At 39.3% G+C, this 16,646-nt stretch overlaps 1 pseudogene; it reads left to right on the top strand.

Annotated features, from left to right (window-relative positions):
• The first annotated feature begins 7,165 nt into the window (after positions 1-7,165).
• On the top strand, positions 7,166-14,305 carry LOC101145969 (SPRY domain-containing protein 7-like; annotated as a pseudogene).
• Positions 14,306-16,646: the final 2,341 nt, after the last annotated feature.

The raw sequence follows: 16,646 nt of genomic DNA on the forward strand, positions 1-16,646 counted from the left end.
GGACGTCAATACTCCACTGAAGCACTAGACAGGTAATGAAGACAGAAAGTCAACAAAGAAACAATGGATTTAAACTACACCTTGGAAAATAATGGCCTTAACAGATATATACAGAACATTTCATCCAACAACCACAGAATACACATTCTATTCAACAGTGCATGGAACTTTCTCTAAGATAGATCATATGATAAGCCATAAAACAAGCCTCAATAAATTTAATAAAATTGAAATTATATCTAGCACTCTCTCAGATCACAGTGGAATAAAACTGGAAATCAACACCAAAAAGAACCTCCAAAATCATGCAAATACATAAAAAGTAAATAACCTGCTCCTGAATGAGCAATAGATCAGAAACAAAATCAAGATGGAAATTTAAAAATTCTTTGAACTGAATGATAATAATGACACAACCTATCAAAACTTCTGGGATACACCTAAGGCAGTGCTAAGAGGAAAGTTTGTAGCCCTAAATGCCTACATCAAAAAATTTGAAAGAACACAAACAGACAATCTAAGGTCACACCTCAAGAAACTAGAGAAATTAGAACAAACCAAACCCAAAACCAGCATATGAAAAGAAATAACCAAGATCAGAGCAGAGCTAAATGAAATTGAAACAAAAACATTAAAAAGTTAAATGAAACAATAAGCTTGTTCTTTAAAAAGATAAATAAAATTGATAGACCTTTAGCAAGATTAACCAAGAAAAGAAGACAGAAAATCCAAATAACCTAACTAAGCAATAAAACAGGAGATATTACAACTGACACCACTGAAATACAAAAGATCATTCAAGGCTACTATGGACACCTTTATGCACATAAATTAGAAAACCTAGAAGACAAGAGAAAGAAATAAAGACCATCCAAATTGATAAAGAAGAAGTCAAACTGCCCCTGTTTGCTGAAGATATAATTGTTTACCTTGAAAACCCTAAGGACTCCTCCACAAAGCTCCTAGAACTGATAAAAGAATTCAGCAAAGTTTCCAGATATAAGATAAATGTACACAAATCAGTAGCTTTTCTATACACAAACAGTGACCAAGTGGTGAATCAAATCAAGAACTCAACCCCTTTTACAATAGCTGGAAAAAAAAATAAAATGCTTAGGAATATATCTAACAAAGGATTCAAAAGACCTCTACAAGGAAAACTACAAAACACTGCTGAAAAAAATCATAGACAACACAAACAAATGGAAACACATCTCATGCTCATGGAAGGGTAGAATCATTATTGTGAAAATGAACACAGTGCCAAAAGCAATCCACAAATTCAACACAATCTCCATCAAAGTACCACCATCATTCTTCACAGAGTTAGAAAAAACAATTCTAAAAGTCATATGAAAGCAAAAAAGAGCCCGCATAGCCAAAACAAGACTAAGTGAAAAGAACAAATCTGGAGGCATCACACTACCTGATTTCAAACTATACTATAAGGCCATAGTCATCAAAACAGCATGGAACTGGTATAAAAATAGGCACATAGATCAATGGAACAGAATAGAGAACTCAGAAACAAACCCAAATATTTACAGCCAACTGATCTTCAACAAAGCAAACAAAAACATAAAGTGGGGGAAGGACACTCTATTCAACAAATGGTGCTGGTATAATTGGCTAGCCACATGTAGGAGAATGAAACTGGATCCTCATCTCTCACCTTATACAAAAATCAACTCAAGATGGATTAAGAACTTTGACATAAGACCTGAAACTATAAAAATTCTAGACGATAACATTGGAAAAACTTCTAGACATTGGCTTAGGCAAGGATTTCATGGTTAAGAACCCAAAAGCAAATGCAATAAAAACAAATAGCTGGGACCTAATTAAACTAAAGAACTTTTGCATGGCAAAAGGAACAGTCAGCAGAGTAAACAGGCAACCCACCAAATGGGAGAAAATCTTCACAATCTATACATCTTACAAAGGACTAACAACCAGAATCTACAATAAACTCAAATCAGTAAGAAAAAAACAATCCCATCAAATAGCGGGCTAAGAACATGAATAGACAATTCTCAAAAGAAGATATACAAATGGCCAACAAACATATAAAAAAAATACTCAGCATCACTAACGATCAGTGAAATGCAAATCAAAACCACAATGTGATACCACCTTACTCCTGCAAGAATGGCCATAATCAAAAAAATCAAAAAACAGTAGATGTTGGCGTGGATGCAGTGATCAGGGAATACTTCTACACTGCTGGTGGGAATGTAGACTGGTACAGCCACTATGGAAAACAGTATATATATATATATATATATATACACATACACATATATATATATATATACACATACACATATATATATACATACACACATATATATATATACATACACATATATATATATACACACACATATAGATATATACACACACGTATATACACACACACACATATATATATATTATATATACATATATGATGGAATGCTATGCAGTCATAAAAAGGAATGGATTAACAGCATTTTCAGGGACCTAGATGAGACTGGAGACTTATTCTAAGTGAAGTAACTCAGGAATGGAAAACCAAACATTGTATGTTCTCACTGATATGTGGGAGCTAAGCTATGAGGACCCAAAGGCGTAAGAATGATACAATGGACTTTGGGGACTTGGGGGTAAGAGTGGGAGGGGGGCAAGAGATAAAATCTACAAATATGGGGCAGTGTATACTGCTTGGCTGATACTTGCACCAAAATCTCACAAATCACCACTAAAGAACTTACTCATGTAACCAAATACCACCTGTAACCCAATAACTTGTGGAAAAATATAAATAATAATAAATAAATAAATTCCATTGTCACAGCTGTGTTATTTTAGACCTTAACTGCTCTTTGGTCTCCCAAAATTTCATGTGAAAATGCAACTCCTTCTAAAAAGAGATACTTCTTAAACTGTTAGCCACTTACACGAGGAATTTTTAGATATTCATTAGTAGTCACCTTCAAAAGTGCTATGATTTAGATTTTCTCTGGACAGTACTAGTGTATACCTATTGTCCTGGCGTGGTTATTAATAGTAGTCCGTTTACTCTCAACTTGTCCCAGTTTGGATGATGAATTATAAGTTTCCTTTAGCCACAACATTTGCCATCACATTATACATTTGGGTTTTCTAAGCCTAACACTCCCAAGGCTGATTAGTTCTTTCTAGGCATTATGCCTACAATTCAGAAGGCTCCCACTAAGTGGACAGTACTGCCTGAATGTGGCTTTATGAGCAAACTTTTAGACAAGCAGCAGTTGATGGATAATACTTAGAACACAGATAACACTTGTGGTATAATATTTGTTAAATTGAAAAGTTTCAATACTAGCTAATCATGCATTACTAACAGTTTTATAAGTTTAAAGGCTACAGTGAAGAATGCATTTTTTTTAAAAAAAACTACATACATATATTAAATTTCAGCACCTATAACACACTACCTCAGTTATTTGTTTACATGAGTGACTCTGTCTGCTAGACTTTAATCCCTCCGTAGCAAGTCACACGTTCAACATAAAAGCAGCAGAGTAACATTTTTAAAAGTCACTCAATAGGCTTTCCCTTCTCAGTCATTTGTATTGCCAGCCCAGACCAGAGTTTCTCCGCCTCGGTATTCTTGACATTGTGAGGGGCTCTCCTGTGCATTGTAGGATCTTGAGCAGCATCCCTGGCCCCTAAACACAAGATGCCAATAGCACCATCCCTGGTTATGACAATAAATATGTCTCCAGATATAGCCAAATGTTCCTTGGAGGAAAAAAATCAACCACTATTGAGTAGTTAGGACTGAAGGAGGAGACAAGACAGGTGGGCCTGAGAGTGGCCTCACAGGGGTTTGCACACCCTTCTCTTGTAGGATGTAGAGAAAGCAGAAGAGGGTTCCTAAGCCAACCAGTGAGAGAAGAGGAGATTAATGAGCTAAAGTACAGGGACCTCCTCACTAGAGGAGGGCCTAGCAACATCTATGGTCCTCAGAAGCAAGTGAATACACAGTGGCCAAAGACCAGGTAGTCTGACATAGTGACAATTATGGTAATTGCTGAAAAAATCACCACATGGATGTGAGGGCTCAGAACAAAGTTAAGCTCTGTAATGTAAAAAACAAAAAAGAAAGAAAGAAAAGAAAGAAAGTTACATTTTTGTGCTGCTTTGTGACTATTCCATTCCTATTGCTCCATATTCTTAGAAATTTCAAGAAAGTGATGAGTGGTTTCCTTAGTATTCATTCACTTAGAATTCAGAACCTCCAAAGTACTTGCCCTGCATCTTTTTTGTACAGAGGAATAACTGTTTTCAGCTCCATGTGAGTCTTCTCTGCTTTCACCCTGTTTCAGATGAATAAAGAAACATGTCCACCACATCACAATTCTATATGTTTACTTAGGCTGGATGCTCCAGAATGTCTATAGATGATGCCCTGTGATTTTGCTTTCCTGTTGGGATATTTTTTTCTCCACCACTTTCCTCTCCTGCCTAATTTCCCTGCTCTTTGGAGCACATGGCTGTGTAAAAGTTAATTTGCCTTTCATTGCTCAAAATTGTCTCTTACAAATCCTAGAGATTTAATCAGCTTTAGAACCTGATTTCCACCACAAACTTCTTACAGAAGCCATGCCTTGCTTCACCAAAGCTCCAAACCTCTTACAGAAGCTATGCTCTTTCTTTTTCTTCACTTTTTTTGTACAGTGAACTACAAATGCATGCTTCAATATGCACAGAATATTGACAGCCAGATAGGAACTTTGTAATATCCCTTTGGGAGCCTGGACTTGAGCTGAACAACCTTTCTACCTGCCAGGCCAAATAAATTTCCACAATGCTGTCTTGTAAGACAGAGGATCTGTGGAGAACGAGTTGTGCTGGAGTAAGGGAAGGAGAAGAAAAAAACAAGGGGGAGTTTAATTATGGAGAAAACTCAAACACTGCAAGTTGATCATTAAGAGGATCATTAAGATAGCCTTACTGATCTCTTCAGTTATCTGAATTCACTTAACCACATCAACCTCTTTGTCTTTGCTTAAGGTGTACCCCGTGCCTGTAATGACTTCCTTCTCCTTTCTACCTAATAAATCCTTAAGGCCCCGCTCAAGCTTTAGTTCTTCTAGGAAGCCTACCTTTCTTCCTTTAGCCTCAAGGATCTCTCCCTTCTCTGAACTTCTACAACACTTACTGTCACTTAGCACTTAGCATAGATTGACCTGTAACATATCCTGTACTTCTGTCTTTGTTAGTTATTTAATTTTTCCTGGAAGCTCCTTAAGAAAAATAATGATATACAGTGATTTTCCATATTCTTCATAGCAGGCACACAACAAACAATTTATAATAAGGAATTACTGAATAATAGAACGAGGGCCTTGGCATAGGAGCAGAATGTCAGGTGGCCATGTTCCCTTAGAAAGGCATGTTTTTGTACCCTTAACAGAGATTTTGTCCACTGTAGGGTCTTATTAAAGTCAGCCTAATTTCTAAAAGTTTTCTCTATGAGAGGCCTGGCTTCGAGCTGCCTTCAGGCTCTGAGACCTTGTCCCTTTATATAATAACAGCAAATACTGATGAAGAATATGTGCTAGGCACCATTATAAGTGCTTTATGTCAATTACATCATTTTAAACTTCTAAACCTCATGAGGCTGGTTATATGCTCATTTTACAGAGTGGGAAACTAAAGCACAATAAAGTTAAGTAATTTTTTCAAGGCCACACAGTAAGTAGGAGAACTTCAATAAGAACCCATGAAGTCTGACCCCAGGGTGTGCTCTTTTTGTCACTTTGTAGCACTTCTGCCCTTAGTTAGAAACACATAGATAATATCTACAAATAATTATAATCAGACTTTAAATGACAGTATGCAAAGGGTATAGATTAAAAAAAAAGGTTGGCACAAACAAATAACCTTGTCATAGACACAAAGTCAGTACCATATAGGTGAGTATGCACATGATGCTGCCTGCCACCTCTGGGCAAACCATTTTAACACTAAGGAAAGTCAGCACTATCACCAGCTTCCAAGCAAGAGGGTTTTCAACAGGAAAATTACTTCAAGGTGGGAAGGAGAAACAGACTTAAGTGACTAATGAGCTGCAAAAGAAATTAACAGGAAGATGTTTTTAGAGTTCAAAAAAGTGAAATGTCTTTAAGAATATTTCTAATTTCAAAAGAATATAAATTTTTGTCCCCTCAGTGTGTTTAATTTCTCTATACTTAGATCCTGTCAACACATGTACAGGCAGGCCAGTTTTAGCTGATGGTCCATAACAGGTAACTCAAATTAATATCATTATTGTATTGATTATTTATTGTTGTGTAATAAACCACCTCAAAACTTAGTGGTACAAAATAATCATTTTATAATTCTTACAAATATTAGGGATAAAGAATTTGCTCTGGACTCAGCTGAGTGCTTCTTCTGCTGGACTCTCCTGGGTCAACCATATGAGTATATTTATCCAATACCTCAGCTGGGGCTGAGTGATCTAAGATGGCCTCATTCTTATGTGTGGCACTTGGTGCTCTCTGTTAGCTGAGCCTCTCTCTTAGGGTGGTTTCTCATCCTCAAGGGGACCAGCCTGGTCTTTTTTCATATGTGTCCCAAGAATTCCCAGGAGCAAAAGAGGACAACTCCTATGCACAAGGGCTTTTTAAGCTTCTGTTTGTATCACATATACTAACATTCCAATGGCCAAAGCAAGTCACTTGGCCAAGTGTCAGTGTGGAAAGGAACCATAAAAAGGCACAGATACTGGGAGGCATGATTCACTAGGGACAATTACCTTAACAATCTACCAGAGCTGTTATTCAGAATTTAGCCAGTCACATCCAGCGGGCTGGCACAATTGTCTGCTTATTTTTCCATGTTGTTTGGGTTCTTCATGAAAACTATTCAAATGTCTTCCAAAAACAATGCCTGGAGGAAATTTCAAGAGAGAGAAAGCCCTGAGTCTCTCATCAGGTGTATCCTTGCCCTGCTTCTGCCACCAAATGCCAACAAAAGTGAAAGAAACCCTTAAAAGCACATTGCTAAATGAAAGGAGCCAATTTGAGAAGGCTGCGTACTGTATGGTTCCAACTACGTGACATTCTGGAAAAGGCAAATCTATAGAGACAGATAAAAGATCAAGGACAGCAGAGTCAGTGGTCACTGTGTGATGGTCACCTCAGTGTTGTGCTGCCTGCAGTGCTGCAGAGACAGTGGGACCAGCCACATCCTTCTGAAGGTTATGCCAGTCATGCAGCAGGACATATGACACATGGGAACAGATGTTGTCATTGTAAAAAATGACAGAAGAATATATGGAACATGAGATTGTTTAGCCAGTGCACTTTTACATCAAAACAAAAGCTACTATGACTTCAAGATCCACTTCACAGGAATCTGGGATGCTGGTGTTGCTTCACAGGAATCTGGGATACTGGTGTTGCTCAGAAAGTTAACTTGAATCAGAGAGGGGGAGAAAAAAATGGCAGATAGGAGGCAGAACTAAACCGCAGCTCCCATTCAGATGGACAGAGCAGCATGTGGAAACTCACATCACAAACTTTTGCTTCAAGAGCAACTGCAGGAAAGCTGGGAGAATCCGCAGACCCCTTGAAGGGAGCAGATTGCTCCTGCAGGACCTGGGAGACAGCCAAAATACTGTGAGTGCCCAAAGTGTGAAAGCGGGAAACAGGGATCGTCCTCCCCCGATCACACACCCTCACTGAGGAACCTTAAGGTCCAGATCACAGGAGAAGGATTTAACCTTACCTGGAACTGAGATAATTTAGAGAGCTGAGTGAAATACAGGAGTAGAGGAAGCAGGGAGAAGAGTCCTCTGGGCTCTCTCAGTCCCCAGGGAAGCCATGTCTGACTTTGTTTCACATGAGTCCTTGGGGAGGGCTCCAGAGAAACTGGAAAAATACAAGGAGAAGGAAACCTCCAGCTGAACTTTGCAACAATTCTAACCAAATGCAAAGTTTCTTAGATAGAACGCGGGGGAGATGGGTGAATCCAGAGTGCAGACAGGCAGGCAAGGAGGCACAAAACCTGAAAGCCCTGCCTGATTTCTCAGCCCAGAGGCTGGTAGCCTGGGGCAAGTTCTCAGCCCTGCTCACTCAGAGCCTGGAAACAAACTCAGTGCTGTTGAGGTGGGACACAGTGGGAGTGAGACTGGCTCTTTGAGTTGCACAAAAGCTGAGTGAGGTTAGTAACTGCCAGCTTTCTTCCACTTCCCTGGTGACCTGCATGACACAGCAGAGGCAGCCATAATCCTCCTGGGAACATAACTCCATCGACCTGGGAACCGTACCCCATCCCCTACAGCAGCCGCAACAAGCCCCACCCAAGGAGAATCTGAACTCAGGCATGCCTAACCCTGACCCCCCACGATGGTCTTTCTCTACCCACCCAGGTAGCTGAAGACAAAGGTCATATTCTCTTGGGAGTTCTAGGGCCCTGCCCACTGCCTGGTCCTCCCTATACTACCACAGCTAATGCTCTCCTGAAAGTGCTACCTCCTGGCAGGAGGCCAACCAGCACAAAACTAGTGCAATAAGCAACAATAGTACAACTAAGGACCCTCACAGAGTCCATTTCACTCCTCTGCCACCTCGACCAGAGCAGGTGCATCTATTCATGGCTGAGAGACTGGAAGATGGTTCACATCACAAGACTCTGTGCTGTGACAGACAATCCCCAGTACCAGCCCGGAACATGGTACCCACACTGGGTGTCTAGACCCAGAAAAGAAATAACAATAGCTAGAATTCAGTGCTTAAGAAGCCACATCCCTAGGAAAAGGGGGAGAGAATCTGAACAGCAGCCTTGAGCTCCAGATCTTCCCTCTAACATAGGCCACCCAAATGAGAAGGAACCAGAAAAACAATTCTGGTAATATGACAAAGCAAGTTTCTTTATCACACTCAAAAAATCACACTAGCTCACCAGCAATGGATCCAAACCAAGAAGAAATCCCTGATTTGCCAGAAAAAGAATTCAAAAGGTTGGTTATTAAGCTAATCAAGGAAGCACCAGAGAAAAGTGAAGTCCAATTTAGTGAAATCAAAAAACTGATACAAGATATGAGGGGAGAAATCTTAAGTGAAATAGATAGCATAAATAAAAACAATCACAATTTCTGGAAAGCAAGGGCACACTTATAGAAATGCAAAATGCACTGGAAAGTCTCAGCAATAGAATCAAACAAGCAGAAGAAAGAACTTCAGAGCTCAAACAAAGACAAAGAAAAAGGAATTTAAAAAGCAATGAACAAAGCCTCCAAGAAGTTTGGGATATGTTAAATGACCAAATCTAAGAATAATTGGCATTCCTGAGAAGAAGAGAAATCTAAAAGTTGGGGAAACATATTTGGGGGGAATAATAGAGGAAAACTTCCACAGCCTTGCTAGAGATCTAGACATCCAAATAAAAGAAGCTCAAATAACCCCTGGGAAATTCATCACAAAAAGATCATCACCCAGGCACATAGTCATCAGGTTATCTAAAGTCAAGATGGAAGAAAGAATATTAAGAGCTGTGAGGCAAAAGCACAAGGTAACCTATAAAGGAAAACCCATAAGATTAACAGCAGATTTCTCAGCAGAAACCCTGCAAGCTAGAAGGGATTGGAGCCCTATCTTCAGCCTCCTTAGACAAAACAATTATCAGCCAAGAATTTTGCATCCAGTAAAACTAAACTTCATAAATGAAGGAAAGATACAGTCTGTTTTAGACAAACAAATGGTGAGAGAATACACCACTACCAAGCCAGTACTACAAGAACTGGTAAAAGGAGCACTAAATCTTGAAACAGATTCTCAAAATACACATCAAAACAGAACCTCCTTAAGGCATAAATCTCACAGGACCTATAAAATAACAACACAATAAACTTTGAAAAAAAACAGGTATTCAGGCAACAAATAACATGATGAATAGAATAGCACCTCACATCTCAATAGTAACACTGAATGTAAATGGCTTAAATGCTCCACTTAAAAGATACAGGATAGCAGAATAGATAAGAATCCACAAACCAAGTATCTGCTGCTTTCAAGAGACTCACCTAACACATAAGGAATCACATAAACTTAAGGTAAAGGGGTAGAAAAAGACATTCCACACAAATGGACACCAAAAGCCAGCAGGAGTAGCTATTCTCATATCACACAAAACAAACTTTAAAGCAACAGCAGTTAAAAAAGACAAAGAGGGTCATTATATAATGATAAAAGGCCTTGTCCAACAGGAAACTATCACAGTCCTACATATACCTGCACCTAACACTGGACCTCCCAAATTTATAAAATAATTACTACTACACCTAAGAAATGAGAGAGACAACAACACAGTAATAGTGGGAGACTTCAATACTCCACTGACAGCACTAGACAGATCATCAAGACAGAAAGTCAACAATGAAACAATAGATTTAAACTACACCCTAGAATAAATGGACATAACAGATATGTACCAAACATTCTACCAAAAAACACAAAATATACTCTATTCATCACTGCATGGAATATTCTCCAAAATAGACCATGTAAGGGGCCACAAAACAAGTCTCAATGAATTTAGGAAAACTGAAATTATATCATGTACCCTCTCTGACCACAGTGGAATAAAATTGGAAATTAACTCCAAAAGGAACCCTCAAGACCATTAAAATACATGGAAATTGAATAATCTGCCCCTGAGTGATCATTGGGTCAACAATGAAATCAATATGGAAACTAAAAATTTTTTGAACTGAATAATAGTGACACAACCTATCAAAATCTACAAAATACAGCAAAGGTGGTGCTAAGAGGAAAGTTCATAACCTTAAAGGTCTGCATCAAAAAGTCTGAAAGAGCACAAATAGACAATCTAAGGTCACACCTCAAGGAACTGGAGAAACAAGAACCAACCAAATCCAAACCCAGCAGAAGAAAAGGAATAGCCTAGATCAGAGAAGAACTAAATGAAATTGAAACAAAAAAAATACAAAGGATAAGTGAAACAAAAAGCTGGTTCTTTGAAAAGAAAAATAATAATAGACCATTAACAAGATTAACCAAGAAAAGAAGAGAGAAGAACCAAATAAGCTCAATTAGAAGCAAAATGGGAGATACTACAACTGACACCACAGAAATACAAAACACCATGCAAGACTACTATGAACAACTTTATGCACATAAACTATAAAACCTAGAGGAGATGGATAAATTTCTGGAAATATACAATCCTCCTAGCTTAAACCAGAAATAATTAGAAACTCTGAGCAGACCAATAGCAAGCAGTGAGATTGAAATGATAATTAAAAAAATCGCCAACAAAAAAAGTCCAGGACCAGATGGATTCACAGCTGAATTCTATCAGAAATTCAAAGAAGAATTGGTACCAATCCTATTGACACTATTCCACAAGATAGAGAAAGAATCCTCCCTAAATTATTCTATGAAGCCAGCATCCCTCTAACACCAAAACCAGGAAAAGACATAACAAAAAAAGAAAACCACAGACCAATATTGCTAATGAATATAGATGCAAAAATCCTTAACAAAATAATAGCTAACTGAATCCAACAGCATATCAAAAAGATAATCCACCATGATCAAATGGGTTTCATACCGGGGATGCAGGGATGGTTTCACATACACAAGTAAATAAATCTGATACACCACATGAACAGAATTTTTTAAACTCACGTGATCATCTCAATAAATGCAGAAAATGCATTTGACAAAATCCAGCATCGCTTTAAGATTAAAACACTCAGCAAAATCGGCATAGAAGGGAAATACCTTAATGTAATAAAAGTCATCTGTGACAAACCCAGAGGCAATATCACACTGAATGAGGAAAAGTTGAAAGCATTCCCTCTGAGAAGTGAAATGAGGAGGATGCTCACTCTCACCACTTCTATTCAACATAGTTCTGGAAGTCCTAGCCAGAGCAATCAGACAAGAGAAAGAAATAAAGGGCATCCAAATTTGTAAAAAGGAAGTCAAACTGTTGCTCTTTGCTGATGATATGTTTTTATACCCAGAAAACCCTAAAGACTCCTCCAAAAAGCCCCTAGAACTGATAAATGATTTCAGCAAAGTTTCAGGATACAAAATTACTGTACACACGTCAGTAGCTCTGCTATACACCAATGGCAACCGACCTGAGAATGAAATCAAGAACTCAACCCCTTTTACAATAGCTGCAAAAAAATAAAATACTTAGGAATATACCTAACAAAAGAGTCAAAAGACCTCTACAAGGAAAACTACAAAACACTGCTGAAAGAAATCACAGACAACACAAACAAATGGAAACACATTCCATGCTCATGAGTGGGTAGAATCAATATTGTGAAAATGACCATACTGACCATACTGACAAAAGCAATCTACAAATTCAGTGCAATCCCCATCAAAATGCCACCATCATTCTTCACAGAATTAGAAAAAACTATTCTAAAATTCATATGGAAACAAAAAAAAGAGCCCGCATAGCCAAAGCAAGACTAAGAAAAAAGAACAAATCTGGAGGCATCATACTACCTGATTTCAAACTATAATAAAAAGCCATAGTCACCAAAACAGCTTGGTACTGGTATAAAAATAGGCACATAGACCAACGGAACAGAATAGAGAACCCAGCAATAAACCCAAATACTTACAGACAACAGATCTTCCACAAAGCAAACAAAAACATAAAGTGGGGAAAGGACACTCTATTCAACAAATGGTGCTGGGATAATTGACAAGCCACATGCAGAAGAATAAAACTGGATCCTCATCTCTCACCTTATACAAAAATCAACTCAAAATGGATTAAGGACTTAAATCTAAGACCTGAAACCATAAAAACTGTAGAAGATAACATTGGACAAACCCTTCTAAACACTGGCTTATGCAAAGACTTCATGACCAAGAACCCAAAAGCAAATGCAACAAAAACAATGATAAATAGGTAGGACTTAATTAAACTAAAAAGCTTTTGCACAGCAAAAGAAACAATCAGCAAAGTAAACAGACAACCCAGCGAGGGGGAGAAAATCTTCACAATCTACACATTCAACAAAGGACTAATATCCAGAATCTACAAGGAACTCAAACAAATTAGCAAGAAGGAAACAAACAAATCTCATCAAAAAATGGATATGAATAGACATTTCTCAAAAGGTACACAAATGGCCAAAAACCATATGAAAAAAATGCTCAACATCACTAATGATGAGGGAAATTCAAATCCAAACCACAATGCTATACCACCTTACTCCTGCAAGAATGGCCATAATCAAAAAATAATAGATGTTGGCAGGGATGCAGTGAAAAGGGAACACTTTTACACTGCTGGTGGGAATGTAAACTACTACAGCCACTGTGGAAAACAGTGTGGAGATTTCTTAAAGAACTAAAAGTAGAACTACCATTTGATCCAGCAATCCCACTACTGGGTATCTATCAAGAGAAAGGAAGTCATTACACAGAAAAAGATACTTGCACACACATGTTTATGGCAGCACAATTTGAAATTGCAAAAATACAGAACCAGCCCAAATGCCCATCAATCAATGAGTGGATAAAGAAATTGTTGCATATATATACCATGGAATACTATTCAGTGATTAAAAAAAAAGGAATGAAATAATGGCATTCGCAGCAACCTAAATAGAATTGGAGACCATTATTCTAAGTGAAGTAACTCAGGAATGGAAAACTAGACATTGTATGTTGTCACTTATAAGTGGGAGCTAATCTATGAGAATGCAAAGGCATAAGAATGATGTAATGGACTTTGGGGACTCAGGGTAAAGAGTCAGAGGTGGGTGGGTGATAAAAGACTACAAATTGGGTACAGTCTATACTGCTCGGGTGACGGGTGCATCAAAATCTCACAGATCACCATTACAGAACTTATGAATGTAACCAAACACCACCTGTTCCCAAGAACCTATGGAAATAAAAAAATACAATAAAAATTGTAAAAAAATAATAATAATAAAGTAAACTTGAATCAGAGACCTCTTGGCCAAGACGTACACAGTCTGGTGATGGGAAATAAGGAGCCCTGTACCACAATAATAAAGAGAAAAATAGGCTGCTAGCAAACAGCCTTCCACAGAAGGGACATGTGGGGGTATTACATATGACCATGTAGAATATACACTTGAATGGAAAAATATGCATTGTCTAACATCAAGTATCAAGGGACACTGGATCCAGTTAGTTATGTTGATAAGAATGTAACTAGATTTTCAGTTCAATGAATTTTATCATACTCTTCCACTAGGTTTTAAAAAAAAATATTATTTGAACAGCAGACCTTCTGAATATTTTTGCTTTTAAAACTTGTATTTCTCCACTGTTAAAAATGTTTACCATTTAATAAAGCTTTACCTGACCTATAGATGAAAGTATATTCTTAAAAATATGCTTGTTGGCCAGGCATGGTGGCTTGCACCTGTAATCCCAGTATTTTGGGGAGGCTGAGGCAGGCAATTGCTTGGGGCCAGATGTTCAAGACCAGCCTGGGAAACATAGCAAGCCCCTATCTCTACGAAAAAAAAAATTAAGAAAAAAATGTTTTTTAATGTTGTCTAACGAATCAGAGTCTTCAATAGCCCACAGTGAAGTTGGGATTTAAAATATTTATGTTTAGTGATATGAATGTTAGCACTTGGGGAAGTTTGTTTAATGTTTATTTAAATAAATACAATTATGGAGCCAGGTGGAGCAAGATGGCAGGAGAGAAGGCTTCACCAACCATCCCCCCAAAAGGACACCAATTTAACAACTATCTACACACACACAGAGCACCTTCATAAGAACCAAAAATCAGGTGAGTACTCATAGTATCTGGTTTTAGCTTCCTATCATTGAAAGAGGTGCTGAAGTGTAGAAAACACAGTGTTGAATCACAAAAGCCATTCCTTTCCCAGCACTCACTCCCAGCAGTGGCGGCAGGGTGCAGAGAGCTTTTCAGTGTGCTGGGGAAGGGAGAGCCCAGTGATTGTGAAACATTGAACACAGTACTGTCCTCTTGTAGCAGAAAGAAAAGCTGGACCAAATTCAGCTGACACTGACCCATGGAGGGCATTTAAACCAGCCCTAGCCAGAGACAAAACGCCAATCACAGCAGTTCAAACTTGAGTTCTACAAGCCTTGCCACTGAGGGCTACAGTTCTCTGAGGCTCTAAATAAACTCAAAAGGCAGTGTAGGCTGCAAGAACTGCAACCCCTACATGAGTCCCAGTACTGAATGGAGGCCAGAGACAGTGAACTAGGGGGCAGGTGACCTACTGAGATACAAGCCAGAATAGCTAAGAGAGTGTTGGCATCACCCCTCTCCTAACCACAGGCTGCACAGATCACAGCTCCAAAAGAGACCCCTTCTTTCCACCTGAGGAGAGGGGAGGGAAGAGTGAGGAGGACTTTGTCTTGCATCTTGGATACCAGCTCAGCCACAGCAGGATAGGGCACTGGCCAGAGTACTGAGGCCCCATTTGCAGGCCCTAGCTCCTGAATGACAATACTAGACACACCCTGGGCCAGAAGGAACCTGCTACCTTGAAAGGAAGGACCCAGCCCCACCAGCATTCATCACCTGCTAATTGAAGAGACCTTGGGCCATGAATAACCAGAAGTGATACCCATGTACTACATCGAGGGTCCTGGGTGAGCCTCTGAGAATTGCTCATTTCAGGTGAGACTAGCACATTATCAGCTGTGGTGGCTATGGGACAGAACCCCTACTTGAGAAAAGCAGAGGGAAAAGTAAAAGGGACTTTATTTTGCACCTCAGGTACCAGCATGACCACAAGAGGTAGAGCACCAAGTGGGCTCCTGAGTCCCCAGTTCCATGATTTGACTCTTGGACTGCATTTCTGGACTTGCCCTGGGACAGAGGAGGGCTCACTGACCTAAAGGGTGAGTCCCAGGCCAGGCAGCATTCACCACAAGCTGACTGAAGAGTACTTGGGCCTTAAGGGAATATTAGCGGTAGTCTGGCAGTACTCCCCATGGGCCTGTGGTGTCACTGGCCATGAGGTAAGGACCCTTTGTCTTTGGAAAGGGGAAGGAAGAGTGGGGAAAACTGTGTCTAGTGGTTTGAGTGCCAGCTCAGTCACAGTACAACAGAACATCAGGTAGACCTCTAAGATTTTTAAATCTAGTTCCTGGCTCCTGGATGACACCTCTGCACCTGCCTGGAACCTCATGGACCTCACTGCCCTGAAGGAAAAAACACATGCCTGCCTGGTTTTGTCAACTGCTGACTGTAGAGCTCCAGGCTTGAGCGAACATAGGTAGTAGCCAGGGAGTGGTTACACCAGGCCTTGGTCAAGACCCAATGCTATGCTAGCTCCAGGGCTGATCCAGTGCAGTCATAGTGGTGGTGGACATAGGAGTCGTGTCACTCCACCCCCAGCTTCAGGTGGCTCAGAACAGAGAGAAAGAGACTCCATTTGTTTGAGAGAAAGTAAAGGAAGAGGACAAGAGTCTCTGCCCAATAATCCAGAGGATTCTCACAGATTTTGTCCAAGACCATCAAGGTGGTACCTCTACAAGTCTCCAAGAATCACAGTGTTACTCGATGTGGAGTGTCCCCTAAAATAGATACAGGTTAGATCACAACACCCAAGTCCTTAAAAATATCTGGAAGGCCAGACCGGG

Source organism: Gorilla gorilla, chromosome X (genome assembly GCF_029281585.2).
Source record: "Gorilla gorilla gorilla isolate KB3781 chromosome X, NHGRI_mGorGor1-v2.1_pri, whole genome shotgun sequence".
Taxonomy (NCBI): domain Eukaryota; kingdom Metazoa; phylum Chordata; class Mammalia; order Primates; family Hominidae; genus Gorilla; species Gorilla gorilla.